Below are 7434 nucleotides of genomic sequence, written 5' to 3'. Positions count from 1 at the left end.
TAAAATAAAACATTATTTTAATTAATGTGTTTTTATGGAAAAGAAAATAATAATTACTAGTTAATAAAAACTGAAGAAAATAGTTTGCTAAAAAAAGAGAGGAAACATGTAATTAAATAAAATAAATAATAAAAAAAATAGAAAAAAACTTAGCTCTAGTATGGTGTGATGCGCCCATGAGGTTCCATGGTGTGCCTCTCTCTTCAGATGCGTAGGATCCAATCATGGGGGATCTGGTGGTCTACTTTTGAGGGTGCATGGTAAGCTTTCGCTGGCCATGAATACTGGATCTATAGGCAAAGAATAAGAGAGAAAATTGAACAAAATTATTGTAACAAGTGAGGATCGAACCCCTGCACTGATGGTACAACATCCTCCTTGTCCACCAAAGGCACTTCGCTTGTTTGCTGTTTGGAAGACAACCAAGAAACATTATATTCAAAATTATAAATTAAATGGGCTAGTCAAATGGAATTCAGACCTGGGCCCCACAAGTATACGCGAGGACCAATGGGAGAGGAGAGAGGATCAAAGAACGTTGACTGGCCAAAGGGAATCTCGCGCGTGGGCCATGCATGCAGTCTCTTTTTTCCGGCAGCCACACGCGACGGCGTCCACCATCTTCTCCGGTGGAAGCTTTTCTCTAACACCTGCAAAACGAGCAAACAACAAGGCAAATCCGCCCAGACCACCTAAAAAGGGGGCTGCGAGTTCAATGGCGATGGTTTCGAGGCCTAAAACGGCGTGTTTACATGAAAACGAAAGAGGAGACCCTTCATGCCCTAACAATGGCAGGTCATGATTTACACGTTAAAGCTTGCTTTTAATGATTCAAACCCGTTCTATTGGACATCATGCGATCATACAATCAATCAAAAACCGTTAGTACTGCATGAATCAACAGAATCGAAGTTAAGAACTTTACCAAACCGACGAGACTTGGAGGACACGTTCTGAGATGCTTTGGCTTCGTGTAATGGTATGGATTGATTGCTGGGACCTTCAGGAGCACGAATATGTTTTTGGAATTGATGGAGAATGGCTGCACATGAAGAAACCTTATGCCCTAGTTTGTGAGATCTTTAGAAGCTTTGAATCCTTATTCCCTTGGCTGCAAAACGTGTCCCCTTATGCTGAGCATGTTGTAGTATATATATAGAGCAATTTAGGTCACATAATGGGCTTGGATACTTTGATTCTTGGAGAGAAAGAAATTTTGGTGAAAATTATATAATTAATTTTTTTTTCTATTTTTGCATAGAATCTTGATTCAATTCTTCCAACCTTATTTAACACGTTTTTTCCCTTAAATGAGGAGTATTTTGATGATTGAATTTGATTGTAAAGTCAAATCCTTGATTTAAAACCTAATTATTTCATATTTATATGATTTATTATTGTTTAGATGAATTAAAATTCAAATAAATAAAATAAATACTATAAAAATAAAACAATTAGTTTAGGAATACTCAAAAGTTCCATGGATACGTTTGGAATGCATCTTTTAGGCCCATTAGTCCAAAAACACCAAATTGTGCAATTAGGATTTTGAGTTTTTCTTGAGAATCGACCAACTTCTGAGCCTTGTATCTCCTTCAATTTTAATCACATGGAGATGATATAGGACTTTTTGGAAAGCCCTAGGTGTCCTCTACAACCTAATTTTGGTCTCATCTCAATTGAGTATACCATGTTCAAGTTATAAGCTTTGAGAAAAAACGTCTTTTTGCGATTTTTTTAGAAGGACCTGTAATGTTTTGGCTCATATCTCTCAAATGAAGAATTTTTAGACTTGGCATGTGAGAGACAAATTTGTAGATAATTCAATTTCCTTCAAAATGAGCTTTGGATGGAAAATTTTTGATGTTCCATGTGAAAGTTATGGCTGGTCAAAGTTGGGTTGACTTTCTCCTTAAAACCCTAATTTTAGAAACTTTAGGTTTTGTTGATTTCTGGACTCTTCTTGATGAATCATGATCAATACTTGATCAAATGATAAATGATACTTCATAATGAGGATGTTGACCAAAAATCAGAAGTTTTGACTGTGGTTTGACTTTAGGTCAACCAGTCGATTATCGATCGTTTGGGCCATTGACTAAGTAATCCTTTGAATCAGGACTTGAAACTTGGCACAGAGGACACTTTGAATCATATGAGAGGCCATGTAGTCCACTTCAGGTGTCAGAAGCTGATTTTACTTTGAGAGGATCAAAACCCTAGTTTGAGGGTTGTTGTTTAGGAGAGGCTGTATGCTGCCTTCTTGTATATCTTTGTGCATTTGAAAGTCAGATAGATTGAAATATGATTAAATATGATGGGTAAATTTTGGGGTATGACAGTCAGTAAATTTATATTGTTAAACATCCTCTCATCTGTTAACTTAGCTATGCATTCATTTAGGAGATTTTTACGACATAGGTGATCCAGTGTTTGAATGTCCAAAATGTGGTGCAAACATGTGGTATTTAGAAAGGAAGACCAAGTGTCGGCAAACATTAAATCCTAAGTTCACAATGTGTTGCGGGGATGGTAAAGTTCAAATTCCTCTATTGAGAGAACCTCCACCGGTGTTACAAAAACTGCTGTTTGACCAAACAAACCCTGAATCAAAACTATTTCAACAACAAATACGTCTTTTCAACATGATGTTTGCATTTACGTCTCCGGGTGCTAAAATGGACAATCGTTTTAACAATGGTAGAGGTCCTCCAAATTATCGAATTCAAGGACAATCATGTCATCGTATAGGTAGCATGTTACCATTGCCAGGACAAAATCCCCGATTTGCACAACTTTATATATATGACACTGAACATGAAATACAACATAGAGTAAACGGATTCAAGTATGTTTATTAATTTCTTCATGTATAATAATATGCTCTGTTTTATGCGATATGGACCATATAACATTTTTTTGTTTTCATTCTTTGCAGGACAAAAGACGGAATAGATCTTGACATAGTGAAAAAACTCTCTTCTATGTTATATCAACACAATGTTCATGCTCAGAGTTTTAAGATGGCAAGGGATATACTTTCCGAAGGCAATGTTTCTGACCTAAAGCTCCGTCTTATTTCTGAGCGACGCACCGATGGAAGAATTTATAATCAACCAACTGTTTCCGAAGTTGCTGCTCTAATTGTTGGTGATGTTGATACTGCTGAGAAGAGGGACATAATAATGCACAAACAGACTGGACAACTTCAAAGAATAGATGAATATCATACATCATATTTGGGATTTCAATATCCATTGCTTTTCCCTTATGGCGAAGATGGTTACAGGCCTAACATTAGACATCGCAATCAAGATTCCAACAATAGACGTAACTCAGAATCAATGATTGGAGTAACCGACAATGAGGATGTTCCGTGGGAGCAAGCAAATAAAAGAAATAGACTCACAATTAGAGAGTGGTTCGCATTTCGTATTCAAGCCAGAAAGAATGAGGCCCAAACAGTTATCAGATCAAGAAGGTTATTTCAACAGTTTTTGGTTGATGGTTATACAATGATGGAATCTGAGAGACTTCGATGGTTAAGAAAAAATCAATCTAAACTTCGAGTTGGAAAGTATAACTATCTAACAGATGTCAGAACCAATGGACATACTGATGGTGCAAACACAGGGAAAAGAGTTGTCCTTCCATCTTCGTATGTTGGTAGTCGCAGATACATGGATCAACTTTACTTTGATGGAATGGCAATATGTAGTTATGTTGGATTTCCCGATCTATTCATAACGTTTACGTGTAATCCAAACTGGCCGGAATTGAAACGTGTACTTGCTTCTAATAATCTGACACCAGCAGATCGGCCGGACCTCATAACGAGAATATTTAAGATGAAATTCGATGAGTTACTGTCAGATTTGACTAAAAAAAGTTGTATGGGTAAAGTTCTTGCGTGTAAGTATTGATTCATTTCAAAACTTGGCATATATTATTTTGATTCTTAAACATCATTATTCATACTTTTTTTTTCTGTTGTAGATATGTACACAATTGAGTTTCAGAAAAGAGGCCTTCCCCACGCTCATATTTTGATATTTCTACATCCATCCAGCAAATATCCAACACCTGCTGATATTGACCGTATCATATCTGCCGAAATTCCGAACAAGGACACCGACGGAGACTTATATAACTTGGTAAAAAGTCACATGATTCACGGACCATGCGGAAACGCAAACCGGAATTCGCAATGCATGAAGGAAGGTAAATGTTCCAAATACTTTCCTAAAGACTTTCGGGCTGATACAGTCGTCGATCAAGATGGTTATCCGATTTACAGAAGAAGGGACAACGGTCACACTGTCATTAGGAATGGTATAGAGGTTGACAATAGATTTGTTGTTCCTTACAATGCAAAATTGTTGTTGAAGTTTAGAACTCATATTAATATGGAATGGTGCAATCAAAGCACATCCATAAAATATTTGTTTAAATACATCAACAAAGGCTATGATCGAATAACTGCTGCAATTGTCATGAATGAAAATGGATGTCCTATCGAGCGTCAAGATGTTGATGAAATCAAGCAGTATATTGACTGTAGGTATGTTTCTCCAAGTGAAGCATCTTGGAGGATTTATGGTTTCCCCATTCATGGAAGGAAACCAGCTGTGGAAAGATTACACTTCCATTGCGAAGGTCAACATTCAGTCTACTATACTGACATCAGCAATGTTTCCAATGTTCTTGAGAAACCAAGTGTAACTGAATTGATGTTTACGGCATGGTTTGAAGCTAATCAGAAATACACCGAAGCTCAACAGTTAACTTATAGCAATTTTGTTTCAAAGTTTGTATATGTCAAAAAGAAGAGAGAGTGGAAACCCAGGCAGAAGGGTTACACAATTGGCAGGTTAATTTGGGTTCCTCCAACTACAGGAGAATTGTACTTTCTCAGAATGATGCTTACACATGTGAAGGGCCCTCGAAATTATTCTGAACTGAAAATAGTTAACAACGTCAAGTACGATACTTTCCGTGATGCATGTTTTGCAATGGGTTTTATTGGGGATGATCGCGAATTTATAGCTGCTATTTCAGAGGCATTTCAGTGGGGTTCTGGCCATTATTTAAGATTGCTTTTTGTCCACATGTTGTTGTCAAGTAGCATTAACAGACCAAGGCATGTATGGAGCAAAACAAGGCATCTTCTATCCGATGGAATTCTTTACTCTCAGCAGACTATTGCCAACAACAGAGGTAACATGTCATTGAAGCAAAAAGTAGATATCAACTTCCTTAACTTCATTTTTTAAATAATTCTATTGCACACTTCTGTTAAAATAGGTTTGAGGTTATCAGAACAAGAAATATACAATTTGACATTGATTGAGATAGAAAAGCTACTACAACGCAACCGTAAGAGCCTAAGCGACTTTCCTGGGATGCCAAAACCACAAGGATATGTCCCCGAAGAATTTGGCAACAAGCTTATTTACGAAGAGCGGAACTACAATCCCGATGAATAACTTCAAGAATTTAACATGCTGTATCAGAATCTCACAGGTTTCTTCATTGTCCATTTGAATTTTGTTATAAATGTAAAACCAAATTAATAGTAGCATAGCATAGTATCTTACGATTGTTTAAGAATAATCTTCTAATTACCAACAGATGAACAAAGGGATGTATTCAAGCAAATCATGATGGCCGTGAATAACCAGAATGGAGGCGTGTTCTTTCTTTATGGTTACGGCGGTACAGGCAAAACCTATATGTGGAGAACATTAGCTTCTTATATAAGATCAAAGAAACAAATATGTTTGACAGTTGCTTCTTCTGGAATTGCCTCACTATTACTTCCAGGTGGCCGGACGGCGCATTCTAAATTCAAAATTCCGATTCCCACGCTTGAATCTTCCACATGCGACATAAACAAAGGGAGCGATAGAGGTGATCTACTAAAACTATCAAAGTTGATAATCTGGGACGAGGCTCCAATGTGTCACAAATTTTGTTTTGAGGCATTGGATAAAACTCTGAAGGATATCATGGGTGGATCCAAAGCATCAAATAAAATATTTGGAGGTAAGGTAATAGTCTTCGGCGGTGATTTCAGGCAAATTCTTCCAGTTATTCCAAGAGGCAGCCGCTCAGATATAGTTCATGCTACAATAAATTCATCATACATATGGGATCACTGCAAGGTTTTGAAACTTACAAAGAACATGCGACTACAGCAGTCGGCAACATCCACCAGTTCTGCAGAGTTAAGACATTTCTCAGATTGGATTTTAATTGTTGGAGATGGGAAGATATCAGAACCAAATGATGGTTACGCAGAGATCGACGTTCCTAAAGATCTGTTGATCTCTGATTTTGATGATCCCCTTGAGGCAATATTTGAAAACACCTATCCAAATTTTGATGTTAATTACAATAATGTGGATTTTCTACAGTCAAGGGCAATATTAGCTGGAACCATAGAGACTGTTGATCAAATCAATCAGTATATTTTAGAATTTGTTCCCGGTAATCAACATTTTTTTATAAGATTTCGTTGTGTATTTTATTTTTTCATGCCCAATATTATGTACGACAACAAATAACATTATCAACTTGCAGGTCAAGAGAAAGAGTATTTAAGCTCGGATTCAGTTGATACCACAGACGGTGACGGCAATGAATCTTTTGATGTTTTAACTCCTGAATTTTTGAATGCCTTGCAAGCTTCCGGTGTCCCCAATCATAAAATCAAATTGAAGATCGGTACTCCAATAATGCTTCTCAGGAATATTGATCAAGCAGAAGGTCTTTGCAATGGAACACGTCTCATTGTTACCAAATTGGCCGATCATGTTATAGAAGCAAAAATTATTTCTGGAAAGAACATTGGTGGTGTCGTATACATTGCACGAATGGACATAACTCCGACTCAATCCCCATGGCCCTTCCGAATGACCAGAAGACAGTTTCCTATAATGGTATGCTACGCTATGACAATTAACAAATCTCAAGGTCAGTCTTTAGATTTTGTCGGTATTTATTTGCCAAGAAGCGTGTTCAGTCATGGTCAATTTTATGTGGCAGTATCAAGAGTAAAGAGCAAAAAGGGTCTAAAGATTTTAATTCACGACAAAGACAAACAACCACTGTCGGTGACGACGAATGTCGTTTTCAAAGAAGTCTTTGAAAATTTATAGTTGGACATTTAAATGTTCTATTCAATTAGTATTTTGAAGTTTTAAACGCCATGGACGTTAATCATTTCAAGTTCGGGGGTTTCTAATGAAGATCTTGAAGGATACTATGATTTTTTTGTAGATGCACAATATTTTTTTTTTTTGCAATATATAATATATGCAACTCATGTATATCTATTTTTTTGCAATTCACACATTCTTCAATTATATATCATTAATCTAAAGGCTTAGAGAAACAGAAACATGCTCTAAAAGAATTACATCATAAAAAGAC

The 7434-nt window shown here is 36.7% G+C and overlaps 1 pseudogene; it reads left to right on the top strand.

Moving 5' to 3' along the window:
- Window positions 1-2516: 2516 nt before the first annotated feature.
- Window positions 2517-7160, top strand: LOC131658202 (uncharacterized; annotated as a pseudogene).
- The last annotated feature ends 274 nt before the right edge of the window (window positions 7161-7434 follow it).

This window comes from Vicia villosa, linkage group LG3 (genome assembly GCF_029867415.1).
Source record: "Vicia villosa cultivar HV-30 ecotype Madison, WI linkage group LG3, Vvil1.0, whole genome shotgun sequence".
In the NCBI taxonomy this organism is placed as follows: Eukaryota; Viridiplantae; Streptophyta; class Magnoliopsida; order Fabales; family Fabaceae; genus Vicia; species Vicia villosa.
Note: the sequence above shows the minus strand (reverse complement) of the source record. Positions and strands in the feature narration are given on the sequence as shown.